This window comes from Poecilia reticulata, chromosome 4, assembly GCF_904066995.2.
Source record: "Poecilia reticulata chromosome 4, P_reticulata-male-v2, whole genome shotgun sequence".
Lineage (NCBI taxonomy): Eukaryota > Metazoa > Chordata > Actinopteri > Cyprinodontiformes > Poeciliidae > Poecilia > Poecilia reticulata.
In genome coordinates this window covers 3,200,904-3,215,317 of record NC_088833.1, presented here as the reverse complement: position 1 = coordinate 3,215,317, position 14,414 = coordinate 3,200,904, and the positions used below count along the sequence as shown (strand labels likewise).

Here is a 14,414-nt window from a genome sequence, read left to right as displayed (position 1 = left end):
CCGGCTCCACTCACATTCACGCACACAGACATAAAAACGACAGATACACATGTTCCACATGTCTGACCCTCCTCACTCCTCACATCGCCTTTCAGCCATTTCAAGGACTATTATTTGGCCTTGATACATTCTCTACAACATCATCTGTTAGCGATGCCAGTTTGAAACACAGTGTGGCTTAAGTGGTTTACAGAGCTGCAGGCGGACGCTTCCTCTCCAATATTCCCCCCAAAATAAGGTGAAATCAGGAGGAAATGCAATTTTTTTTTCCCGCTTTTTGCAACGCATGTGATTATAATTTGTCAAAAAATTCTAAATAATCGCAGGAAATGATTTGATTCTCCATCATATGTGGCGGTCTGTCATTTTAAACACCAGGCCATTTAATGGTAACACACTCCGGCTCCTAGAGAGCGGCAGAGTTGCATTATAGGTGTAATTGAAAATTAGCAGAATATCTTTTTCTTCTTTTTAAGGGGTAATTTATCAAGCCTCATTGTTGCGGCGCGACACCTCCAGCCAGGCCCGCTGCACCGGGGGGCTTTTTGCCTGGCCGGGCCCCGCGGCGCTCTCTCTGCTTTGTCGCTAATTGTGGCCTCTTCTCTCCGCTGAATTGTGATTCACCTAAAAGAGCTTGTTGGCTCGATGCAGAGGAGCTGCCGGTGACGCTCTCACCATTATCAAAGATACTCTTGATCTTTTCAAAAGCAGGAAATAGATTTTTTTTTCTCCCCAAGCCCCCCTGTTCAATCACACATGGAGGGTGGAGGGGTGGAAAAAAAAAAGTAATTTGCAATGCGTCCATTAGTTCTTCATTAAAGCAAGATTAAATTGCACCTCAAATCACATCTGCCTTTTCTAGAGTAAAGGGTGACAGTTTTAGGGCCAAAACTAATTACTAGTGCCAATGAATGAGAGAGGAAAACAGGGCTGTTTTTACATGAGATAGTGTGGCCTGTCATTATATTCAGACTAATTTCACTCTGCCTGCTCTCTTAATGAGACCAGAACGTCCTCACATCTCTCCCCCTCTCTTTCTCTCTATCTGTGTGCTCTCCAAATGTATAATTTCGATAGCACTTGGAGTTTGCATTAATTAATTTTTCTACGAGACCTGCTACAAGTGCCAAATCTGTGATGTTCTGAATTATCATTAGGAGAGAAAAGAAGCAGACGGAAAGACGGCGAGTGGTGCAGACAGAGCGACAGTTAGCGAACCAGTAGGGGAAAGTAAAACTTAGATAAATATTAACTTTATATCAGCTCTGGCTCTTCCTCATGCTCACATTTTATCTCCTAAAAGTGATTACAAACTGTTAAATAGCTTAAAATGAGCCTAAAAGCTCGTTTTTACAGTTTATGGATCTAAAAAATCAAAAACTAAATCATGAAGATATTATAAGTTAACTTTGCCAGGAAGGTTTTGTAGTTGGAAGTGAGCTTAGTCTGACGAGGAGATGAAATGTCCCAAGATAATTATGCTCGGTGTATTTATCTGCTTCACAGAATAAAAAACTAAAACCTGAGAACAGATGTCCTCATAGTCCAGTAGATTTGGTTCGATTAGAGACTAAAGTTGCAGAATTTGTTCTATTTTCAGTTTGCTGAGTAAACAAACCCTTTTATAAACCTGTTCCCCTCCCCGCCTGTGGGGGCGCTGCACCAAGAACCACTGAAGGAAACGACATGAAAACCTCTGAAGACACTGAGCACATTTTAAAGGACGAAAATGACAATAATTCATATAAATAACAAAATACAACAAAATCAGGCAAAATATTTCTTTCCAAATCAGCTTCTTTCAATAAAAACTTATGAATCTTTAACAGAAACTGCAGGTGTGTGTGTGTCTGCGTCTGGTGAGTTTTTAGTTCAAACGTGTTTTTCAATCAGTGGGTGGAAAGTCCAGAAACTTTACTTAAGAGTAGAAACACTTCATAATAAAATTACTCAAGTAAAACTCAACAAAGGAGGCGCCTCCGGGCCGCTCAGTGCGCTCCGCCCCGCTGGGAGGTGCAGGTGGATAGATCAGCCTGAGCTGAGCGCAGTCAGACCCACAAACAGGGTTTATCCTGTTGTCTGTCAGCGCAGGATCACATGGAGCTGATGAGCCCCGCAGCCCGACATGCTTACGGCAGATCCTCCGATTTACAGACAGCAGAAGTGCAGAGCACCAACTTAACACGGCGCGTTTGTTAGCAGAGCACAAAGTTGAGATGTTGGCATCTTTAAATGAGCCAACAATGTTGTGAGGTTTTCCCTGTAAATCTCTTAATGCGTGCTTACAGCTGATTAGCCGTCTCAAGAAGATTTTTTTTTACATACAGAGCATTTTCTTCTTGCGAGCTATCAAACCTCCTTTCCTTGCAGAAAAAAATATGCACTAGCACTAATTTTTAAATATTTTTTTTTTAAGCAGAGGAATCGCCCCTCTGGTTTCTGCTGAAGTAAGATTTGGATGCAGAAACGGCGCCGGTTCCAGAAATTCAAACCTCATACCATCCGAGGCTGGGCTTATCCTAAGCTTGTTAGCCTGCGCGATGCAGGCTCCGATAGGCGCGTCTACATTACCATAACGCTGCTGAATTAACTCTGATCTCCCTCTGCACCCGCACCCAGGCAAAAATTAACACACGGAACTTTTTCTTATTTATTTATATGCTTTTTTATTTATTTTTTTTGCAATATGCTGGGCAGGACGTTATGATAACACGTAATTATAAATGTTTATAATCTACTTAGGGGGAAGCAGGGTTCAAATCAGGGTTACTAATGCGCCCCAAGACTTTCTGTCCCATCATCAACATGCGGGGATGAAATTTGCAGAGTGGGTCAGAAATGGAGGGAGCAAATATTAAGACTGGTAATTAAAATACAGCCTGTGTAACGATTTATAACAGCAAAGAAATGCTTAATGTCTTTACTGCTGCACTAAAAATAACTTCTAATTACAATATAGATCCAAATAAAATGTATTTAAATGAAAACTATAACTATTTCTGACAGAAAAATAAAACTAACCTATGGGCATTTCCTTAAGACATATTTATAATGTTTACTATTATTATTTCACGTAACAGCATCATCACTGCCGGTTTCTGTTTTGCTGTTATAAATCTACAATTGTTTTATCTTTTTCTCTACAGTGTTTTTTTTTCTTCTAGAAACATTTGCAGTAGCAAAAATAATATTTTTTGAGTCCTGCTGGTGTTTATTTGTGATTAAAGATTTGAATCAGATATTTGATCAGTTTCACCAGGCGGGTCTGGTTTCCGTATCATGTGGGGGAAGATTTTCACAACCAGGAAGTGATAAGAGAATATTTTTATATTTTAGCCGACTTGATAATAAACACATTTTTTATGAAATCTGTAAATCCTTTAAGATCTAAAACATTTTTAAAAAGCTTCAGAGTGTTTCATTATTAAAATAAAAACACACAATTTCCAAATTTGGGGGGTCAACAGTTGATTTCCATTCTAATGGCCACATTTTGACTCGACTTGTCGTCATTTCAAGGGCCACATTTGGCCCCCAGACCACATATTGGACACCCCTCAGTAAAATGTGGCTGATTTAATTCAGATTCATACATTTTCTAAACATTTGCAGTCAAACTTTGTTTGATAAATTCATATTTACAGCTAATACTTGGTGAGACACCAAATTCTAAGAATCAAACAGGGTGAATGTCATTTCCAGGCTTTTTCACTGCAAAAACTCAAAATCTCACCAAGTATTTTTGGTTTAGTTTGTTGTGTGAATATCTTAATAAACCTGAGATAAGGCAAAACTAACTTATAGGTCACTTTTCTGCAGGATGTCAGAGCTTGTTTTGAGTAAATAATTATTTAATATTGATGGAAAAAGTACTAGTACACAGTAAAACTGCCAGTGTTGAATTAACACCCAAAAGTGTCAATATGGCTGCGTTCACACTGCAGCCTGAAGTGACCCAATTCCGATTGTTTTGACGTAATGTGACCTGTATCCGATCTTTTCATGGCAGTGTGAACAGCTCAGGTCGGATTCTTTTCAGAATGTGACCCATATCCGATACGTATCCGATTCAAATGTGACCATAACATCCAGGCCACATTCATCTGAACGTCACTGATTCTCAACAAATCTCATTATTCTGCTCCTGATACGCAAGTGGGAAGAAAAACAACAACCATGACGGACTATATGAGGATTAAGTTGTTAATTTGCTGCTCCGGTTGGACAACAACTTCAAATATATAAGCTAAGCTCCACCGTTAGCCTCCATGTTTACTTCCGCAAACACTGAGCTCTTCTTCTTCTTCTTTTTATGGCGGTTGGCAGAACACTGAGAACGCTGACGCTATGGCGCCCTCTACTGCGCATGCGGGACACTTCAGGTCGTTTGCCCGTTCAGACTGCAGAACACATACAGGTCGCATTTACTGGCAGTGTGAACGACCCTGGCAAAAAAAATCGGAATTGCCAAAAAATCGGAATTGAGTCACTTCAGGCTGCAGGGTGAACGCACCCTATGTGTCCAAGTCAGCTGGTGTTAAATTCAACAATACAGAGAGTCACATTAATATTTACACCTGTGCTGGTGTTAAAATATATTAAAAGTAACACCAGTGTAGTGTTGATCACAAAACATAATGTGGTGGTAAAAAAGTAAATAATTGACCCACAAAGTGTCAATATCAATCAAATCCAGTGGAAAATATTCACAACAATACACAGAAATGGAAAGTTTAACTTTTCTTAAACCCATTTCAGTTTTATAGACCAATGTTAATTTAACAAAACAATGGGTGTCAATCTTTTAACACTTTCTAAAGTGTTACTTTAACACCAGCTGACTTGGACACATATAGACACTTTTGGGTGTTAATTCAACACCGACATTTTTACTGTGTTCATTTTCCCTGTTATCAGTGAAATAATCTGCCAGTGGAACTAGAACTTTATCATTAATATTAAGGAATTATTAACAAGCTCCTATATCTGACTGAAGAGTTACTTGTAAGTTGTTTTTAATTCAGGCGTACTAAGATATTTGCAGTAGAAAATTAAACTTGGTAAGTTTTTGTGTTTTTGCCGAGTTAAAGAGCATCAACAGTTTGTTTCAGTTCAGTTTCTAGTGCAGATTTCTTAGTGAACTTAAAATAAGACAAAACTAACTTACAGTACATTTGCACCAAGATATGGGAGTTTGTTTTGAGTCAGTAATACCTTAAAAGTTTCACTTATTACACTGGAATAAGTGGAACTAGAACCTTTTCATCAATATTAAGGACATATTTACTCAAAACAATCAATTATAACCTGTAGAAAAGTTGCCTGTAAATTAGTTTTGTCTTATTTCAAGCAACTAGAAACCAGACCAAATGCTCGGTTAGGTTTTGTGTTTTTGCAGTGCAGAAACACGTTTTCCAAACAACAACAAGAGTTTATTTCCACATAGCGCAGATATAAACGAATAATCCTCATTCCTGCAGCTGAAGTTTCCCTTTGACCTGCTCCATGAGCGTTTCAGTGGAAATGCTATAAGACTGGCACCAATTAGAGGCGATGCATCGCCGACGTATCCTGATTATTAGACGCAGCTCGTCTTATTTTGATAAACAGTAATTTGGTGTCAGTGAGGACAGGAAGAGGAGAATGGGACTGTCTGTCTGTCACTTCATCCCTCTGCTGGGTTAAGACTCTCCTTGCTCCCCCTCTTTCTCAGTGTTGACACATATACATATCACACAGCAGGATTAGCATGACGGCGACTGTAACAAACCTCTGCTTTTGAGGAAAAAAAAAAAGAAAGAAAGGGGGGAAAGCACCCTATTCTATAGTGGAGGTGCCCAGCCAGAAAATAGCATACTTAGACAACAATGGCGTGGTAAGTACCTTAGCACAGGATCAGCGCTGGCAGAGTGAAACACATTAGAAAACAATGGCTGCTGGCTGCTGCCTGGCTGGCTGTCAGGAGCCGCAGAGCTGCCATGCTGCCATTTATCAGAGGGAGAAATGGAGACACACACATCATCATCATCTCGTTCTTCATCGCCGTCAACACTGGTGTGAATGACTTGTCTAATCCCGCCTGCACACACACCTAAACACACACACGGAGCTCCCCTACTGTACAGCCTGACATGTTGATGCAACGCATGAAAAACACGATGCTGATGATAGGAAGTCACACGTCTTTGATCTTTAGCCTCTTCACTGAAAAACATGACATTTTACCAAGTTTTTTCAGTCGAGATTTGAATTGAGACAAAAACTAACGTAGAAGTAGCTTTTCAGCTTGTTGCTTTAAGTCAATATTCCTTTAATATTAGTGGAAAAGTTCCAGTTTCATTGGCAGATTATTTCGTCCATCCATCCATTTTCTTTCACCCTTGTCCCTCAGTGGGGTTGGGAGGTGCTGGTTCCTCTCCAGCTAGCGTGCCAGGTGAGAGGCGGGGTCACCCTGGACAGGTCACCTGGACAGGTCACCTGGACAGGTCGCCAGTCTGTCACAGGGCAACACAGAGACACACAGGACACACAACCATGCACACTCACACTCACACCTAGGGGCAATTTGGAGAGGCCAATTAACCTGACAGTCATGTTTTTGGACTGTGGGAGGAAACCGGAGAACCTGGAGAAAACCCACCATGCACAGGGAGAACATGGAGACTCCATGCAGAAAGACCGGGGCCGGGAATCAAACCCAGAACCTTCTTGCTGCAAGGCAACAGCTCAACTGAGCCACTGTGCAGCCCTCACATTATTTTTTTTATAACTAAATATTTTCTCATGTTATGAGTGGAATAATCTGTCAATGTAACTAGAACTTTTTCATCAATATTCAGAAGTTATTTACTGAAAGCAAACGACTACATCTCACTGAAAAGTTACTTTTCAGTTGGTTTTGTCTTATTTAACGTGAACTAAGATATTTAAACAACAAGCTAGACCAAAAATACTTGGTAAGACTTTGTGTTTTTTCAGTGAAAAAGCCTGAAAATGACATTCAAAATGTTCATTTATTAGATTTTGGCGTCCTTTTATGCTGATGACATGTTGTTATACATTTTTCCTGTATTATCAGTGAAATAATCTGTCAGAGTAACTAGAACTTTATAATCAATATGAAGGAATTATTGACTTAATTTCAAATATACTAATATACCTGCACTAGAAACTAGACCAGAAATAATTCATGAGATTTCGTGTTTTTGCAGAGTTTTCAGATGTGACCATGATTTTAGCAACTCCTGCACAAAAGACTAAAAAACTAATTTGTATTGAATCTTGTTGCACAATCTTGAAGAAAAATAGGATTATTTGCTGTTTTAGTTTACTTTATTCACTATTTACCGACACAAACCGGATCACCAAACAATAAATTCACAGTTTTGACACTTTAAATGAAACAGAAAAACTAAAATGCATCAACATGATCAAAGTTAGCACTTCAAATTTGTCAGAGCTCCTAAATATGCTGCAGGAAAAAAAAAAGATTAAGAATCCAAAACAAAAGAAAAAGCAGAAACCTAACGTTAAATAAATGACAATTAATCCTGGCGTTGAATTATGCTGAAATAACTCCGAGGACACCAAGCAATTATTAAACCTCCGTATCATGTGTGCAAAATGACACATTTACATTCCAATATTTTGATAGGATCTAAATCAGGAAGTCAAATATATTCCAGTTTTATTATTGGGCCAATAATGACTAGAGATTGTTTAATGCCAGTTAAAAGAGGAAAAGGGTTTCTGTAAGGAGACGGAGAGCAGGGGGGGCGTTACTAATGATATAAGAGCCCATGTTGGAGCATCTCTTGGAAATCTGGCAGAAATCCTAATGTCGCCCCTGTCCCCTTTTAATGCAAACCAAATGAGCCTGCACTGTAATAAGAAGCTTCCCAGAATTAGTTTCCGTTTGCAGAAAATTGCAAGAAAAAGAAAAAAAGCCCTAGTACCTTTATCTATGAATTTCACTCCAGCATAAGCAAAAAAAAAAAAAAAAAAAGAGGCAGAGACCCTCCTCTGACATTATTTGGATGACGCGCCATCAGTAGCAGCAGCAAGAAATAACATTGTGCAAATTCTATGCATGTTAATGATAAATAGGAATCCACCTGCTCACAGATAAAATGAGTTTAATTTCCCCCCGCCCACGCCTGTGTGCCTGCCTGGCCTTTTAGAAATTACTTATGCACAGCTATTATTAAAATAGGGCCAGAGCAAATGAGAAAGAAGCGCTATCTTTGGAGAGTGTGGCTGGGTTTAGACCGCCGCTGCTCCTTCCAGGACTCTCCGCTTCACACAGTCAGCGTTTCTTACACACACACACACACACTAAGCGCACAGTGAGACGCCCTCTCTCAGCTCCAGTGCAGCTCTGACCCACTATTTACTAAATTAACCCAAATCCTTTTAGGACTGTAATGGAATTTGCAAGCTTTTTGAAAACATCTTTTTCTACGAGTGTCTATCTGTTTGCACATGTACGCCTGGATGTATACAGCGGGAGAACAAACGTGTGTGTTGCTGCGTAGGTGTGTGTGTGTGAATGGAGGAGCATTCTGCTTTGCTGGTACAATGTGCCTCAGAGAGGCTGAGGATGTAACATCTGAATGCTGAGGACTCTGAATTTATCAGGCACAAAAATAAACCATATTGATGTTTGCAGACAGAAAACCCAGGAAGAGGCAGGATGTGAGGAGGAGGAAGTTGGAGTTTTGTTTTGACTCTCTTAGCAAATCAACACATTCCTCCTTCCCTTCGCTTTGGCCTTGAACTATTCATCAGCGTCTTTTTATTTGCCAGAGGTGAAGGATGTTATGTCGGCTTCTAATCTGAACATTTCTTCACTAACATCACCACCACCAGGAAATGTGACCGGACCAGGCGACGTCTTTGGCCGGTAAAAACAGATTCTAAAAAATTACTCAAGTTAAACACCAGCAAACACTCAGTACAGATTAAACACAAAATGTGAAATAAATGTCAGTCCAAACAGGATTAAAGCTGCAGAACTTTTATAACATATTAAAAAAAAAAATTTGTTGAAACTGTCAGTTTAAAAGACAAATTTAAAAAATCTAGTTAGCGCCCAGTGCTGACCAGAAACAGCCAATCAGAGCGAGGAGGCGGGGCTTAGCGCTGCCAATCACTCCTCCTCTTTTGCTCTCCGCTAGACTGCAGCTAGCATAGCCTGTTGTGGATGCTAAACTAGTTAGCATAGCCACCTGTTGTTCCTCTGCCATTGTCACATTGAGCAGCGAGTACGAGATTGATTGACAACACTAAGACCCGCCTCCTGGCTCTGATTGGTTGTTTTTGGTCAGAAGTCGTGCGTTTCTTCAGACAGTAATAATCGCTCATGCAGGAGATCAAACTTTTCAAAGATTATCTCTCATAAACTGTCACAACATGGTGACAGTTTGAACAAAGATGGAAAAAAGCTTTATTATTATTTTTGTTCTGGATTCTGTAGGAATGCCAAAAGCTTGAATTTAGTCTCTTCTGGTGCTGTGTAGATAGTATTTATATTTTATTTTGGTCACATTTCTCTAATCTGATCAGTTTTCTCTGTTCCCTTTTACGTTGTTTGAACTATTACATAACAATGTTTGCTACAGAAATGCAAAAAGAGGAAATCGACTTCCAGCTAACCAACTTTTTATTTCTTGCAGTGATTTTGCTGGAATCTACGAATGGAAAAGTTAAAATGTTTGGTTGCATTGACACCATCCCACAGCATCAAACCCTCTTCGAAGTGCCTGCTTAGACTTTATTTTTCTTGGAAATGTTACCACATTTGTCTTCTTTGATTGCACAGAGCTCTTCAAGGACCATCGCTTAGGGAGCCTCACTGGAATCAAGACGGATTTGCTGAAGGACTTTGTCTGACTGGAGGTTCAGTTTCTTCTATAACTGAAGCAAAAAGGTTTGAGAAACTTGTTTCTTTGGCTGTTTTTGCTCTACATAACAGCACATCTGTGTCCACATTACTGCAAAAACACCGAATCTTACCAAGTATTTTTGGTCTAGCATAAATATCTTAGCACTCTTGAAATAAACTAACTTACAAGTTACTTTTCAGTGAGATATAAAAACTTGTTTTAACCCAATAATTCATGGCAGATTATTTCACTTATAACAAAACACGTTCCCAGATTATCCGTTAAATAATCTGCCAAAGGTATAAGCACTTTTTCATTAAGTGAAATAAAAAATAGGACTAGTTGCAAGATTTTATTTTTATTTTTATCTTGGCCAGAAAGTTTGCTTGACTCAAAGATCACATGATAAACACTGCAAAAACACAAAATCTTGCCAAGTAATTTTAGTCTATTTAGTGCAAATATCTAAAAACAGTTGAAATACAAAACTAACTCATAAATAACTTTTCAGCAAGATAAAGGAGTTTAAGTCAATAATTCCTTAATATTTATGAAAAAGTTCCAGTTTCTGTTGCAGATTATTTCACTTATAACAAGAGATAAATAATCTGCCAATGAAAGTTTTTATTTTTTCACCAATATTGAGAAATTATTGACTTAAAACAAGCTCCCATATATTGCTGAAAAATACTTATGAGGTAGTTTTGTCTCATTTCAGGTTTATTGAGATATTTGCAATAGAAACTGGACCAAAAATATTTGGTAAGATTTTGTGTTTTTGCAGTGTAAACGTCACACCGACTCACAGACTGTATTGGCTGCTGCAGTTTCCCGTTACATTATAAAGCTAATAGTAGGAATAAATGGTAACACTTTATTTGAAGGGGGTGAATAAGACAGTCATAACCATGTCATAACATGTCATAACATGTCATAACCATGTCATAACATGTCATAACCATGTCATAAACATGAATAAACCTTCATGAACATTTATGACTGTTGTCATAAAGAGTCATTCGGTAAATTATGACACTTTTAATACAAAGTTGACATTATTCAAAATGTCTTTGTTATGACAACTTGACATTAACCAAGAAATCATTACTGATATAAATTTGTTATAAAAGTATTACTGATTGCACTTTAGGTAACTTCATGTTATTAAAGGTAAAGTTTAAACAGTGATGATTTATTGGTTAATGTCAAGTTGTCATAACAAAGACATTTTGAATAATGTCAACTTTGTATTAAAAGTGTCATAATTTACAGAATGACGCTTTATGACAACAGTCATAAATGTTCATGAAGGCTTATTGATGTTTATGACATGTTATGACATGTTTATGACTGTGTTATTCACCCCCTTCAAATAAAGTGTTACCGAATAAATACATGTTGAGAGACGCGGTGATGCTGGTAAAAACCAGCATGAAACTGTTTTATTTCGCAGGATTGGACACTGACTCAGTTTTACCAAATGTTTCTGCTCCAGTGACTCAATTTGGTATCCAGACCAAAACAAATCTTCAGACAAATTGAAAATGTTAAAGCCTGGCTTCTGCTTGTAAAATAAAATCAATGAGGACTCTATGTGCAGCGATGCTCCACAGACATGCTGCACTTTGTGCTGGGCCTCCTGCTGTGTGTGTGCTCCCTAATGACGGCTCCCTGGGACTGGAAACGGCCCCCGGGGGACGCTAAGACGCTAATAAATGAGCTTCTCTCAACTTCACACACTCTCAGGGCAGCAATTATGTCAAAACAGTGTTTACATTCCTAACAGTGACAAATATTTCCCCGCGCTGAGCGCGGAGCCTCCTGGTCCTGACGGGGTTTTCTGAAGTTGAAATTACTGTGTCGCTTTGTTGCTATGTCACTGAGTAACATTTCTAAATAATGTACCGGAGTTTACAAATACCATGTTCCTTATCATTAAGCAGTAGGAGCACTGGAGGAAGTAAAAAAAGAACAAAAACAAAGATATTGTGTTGGTGCAACTGGAACTAAGATGGGAATGTTGTTGGATTTTTTATCGTCTATTTCCTGACTTTGTGGAATCAAAACATTTCTGAATATTCAGAAAACATTTCCTCTTGTCTTTACTGTTTGAAACAGAAATTAGCTTCTTTGTTTTAGAAAGCGCTAACGGTGGAGTTTATCACTGTTGTTTATGTATTTTGGATATTTAAAATCATGTCTTCCGGTTCCAGTGTTAAATGTTCATTAGATTTTAAAGTGTTGATCTTTGAGGACGTGTTCTTGTATTATTAAATGGTGTCAAACAACAATATTATCGTTTATCACAATAACTTCAATTTATCGTCCAGAAAAATCTGTTAACGGGGGCTGCACAGTGGCGCAGTTGGTAGAGCTGTTGCCTTGCAGCAAGAAGGTTCTGGGTTCGATTCCCGGCCCCGGTCTTTCTGCATGGAGTCTCCATGTTCTCCCTGTGCATGGTGGGTTTTCTCCAGGTACTCTGGTTTCCTCCCACAGTCCAAAAACATGACTGTCAGGTTAATTGGCTTCTCCAAATTGGCCCTAGGTGTGAGTGTGTGTGTGCATGGTTGTGTGTCCTGTGTGTCTCTGTGTTGCCCTGCGACAGACTGGCGACCTGTCCAAGTGACCCCGCCTCTCGCCTGGAACGTTATCTGGAGAGGCACCACCACCTCCTGACCCCACTGAGGAACAAGGTGTAAAGTAAATGGATGGATGAAAAATCTGTGACCACAACAGACCAATGGATGCCTCATGAGGCAAACATGCAAAACCCTTTAGATTTAAAACCTGATTACTGCAGTAATATAGTTACGTAAAAAGAATCAAAATGTGTTTTTCGTGATTTTTTTTGTGACTCCATCACGTTTGAGTCAGCGATTTTGTCCCACGTGACGGAAACTTTGAGCAGCAGAGGTTTATCTGATGACCATAAATTGTTTTTGAACGCGTCTCTCTCTGCTCCTGTGGAGGAAAGTTTGATTTCCTGCAGCAGCTCAGGGACGAGGGCCCGTTACATCGACAGGGTGAGAGTCTGATTGAATGGCAGCAGAGAAGCATACATCTTTAAATTCCTCATTATCCACTAACACACAGACGCCACGGCTGCTCCTATTCCATTACTTACTCCTCCGTATTGTCATGCTCTGAGAATTCAATGTAGTACCTTTTATTGTAGAAAATGAAAAATGTCATTTTCCCCTTCTCCCTGCCTCCCCCTCTCCTAACACTAATTTAAAATGTCTCATCTCCCTCTGCGTGTTCAACAGTCTGATTGCCTCAGTGCTGAAGAAAGAGGCCTAAGAGGAGGAATCCCCTTCTCTTTGTCAAAAGGAGCCCATGTGGGAGCGGAGCGGCGACGGGGAGGGAGGGAAGGAAGGACGGCTGGAGGAAATGATTCATGAATCTGCAGCTTCATCAGAGTCGGTCAAGCAGGAAAACCTGCTGCTGACCTTCCCAACGAGCACAGAGACCCGAACCTTCAAGGTCTAAAGGTTCCTCACCTTCCCCACACTTCCTCTGTTCTTTCTTTTTCTTCCTCCATCACTTTCTTTTTCTGAACTCTCAGCTTTTTCTGAACCAAACCTTCCAGGTGAATAAACGTCCTTCTCGCTCCAAAGATGGCCTTAATGTTAAAGTAAAACCTGGGTGTTCTTCGTAAAGGTTCAGAAAACAGAAATTAATCATGATTATTTTAGTTATCGATTAATCGAGATTATTTGTATTGCATATTTCATCAACATGGCCGATCAAAGTGCTTTATTAATCTGGAGTCGACGCCCGCAGTGGAGCGGGCAAAAATGTTGAGAAATGTTGAGTTCAATGTTGTCGGACATTAGAGACTTCTAACTTTATAAAAGTAGTGTTTTTATATTGATTTTGTTTTATATTTACTTCGAAATAAAACCAGAAATATGTTCGATCGTGTTAGCGCACCCTGGCGGTGAAAAAAAGTAATGCAATAAGTTTTATGATCAAAAAGTGAATGAATGCAACATGAAGTCAATTTTCCCGATGTCCTCAAACGTACCACATGTCTGAAGCAACCAATCAGAAAGCATTGTCGGCCATTTTGTCTGACTCGTCTCCGGGAAGAATTCAACGCAGACAACGTGGAAATAATGAAAAAAAAAACCCGCCGGAAAAATTGCCCGCTGTAAAAAATGTACTAATTATTTTTTGGCTATGTTTGTACACAAGTTCTTAAAATTTACAAAAGAAAGTTTAATTTTAGGCTGTAAAAACGATTCAACCAATATTTTTTTTAATGTTATAATAGTAGAAATATCATGATTTTTTTTAACTCAGATTTTGTTTTTGTGTGTTTTTTTTTCCATCCAGTGGATAAATGCATTTTGTCAAAATGAAACAAACACTGTAAAATCATGAAGCTTAGGTTGTGCTGAAAATAATGATACCAAACAAGGAAATAGAAATAGTTTTTATGGTGAAAATATTAAAAATTAGACCAAAACGGCCATTTAGACCCAAGACTCCTAAGTGTTTTAAACATATCATATAGTTGTGAAAATC

At 39.0% G+C, this 14,414-nt stretch overlaps 1 long non-coding RNA gene across 1 annotated transcript in view; it reads left to right on the top strand.

Annotated features, from left to right (window-relative positions):
- Nucleotides 1-14,414, top strand: part of LOC145551395 (uncharacterized) — a 20,434-nt gene extending 6,020 nt beyond the window's left edge. Inside the window, exons 2-3 of the long non-coding RNA XR_014087212.1 lie at nt 9,821-9,928; nt 13,151-14,414. This is a non-coding gene — a long non-coding RNA (uncharacterized LOC145551395). The remainder of the gene's footprint in view (nt 1-9,820; nt 9,929-13,150) is intronic.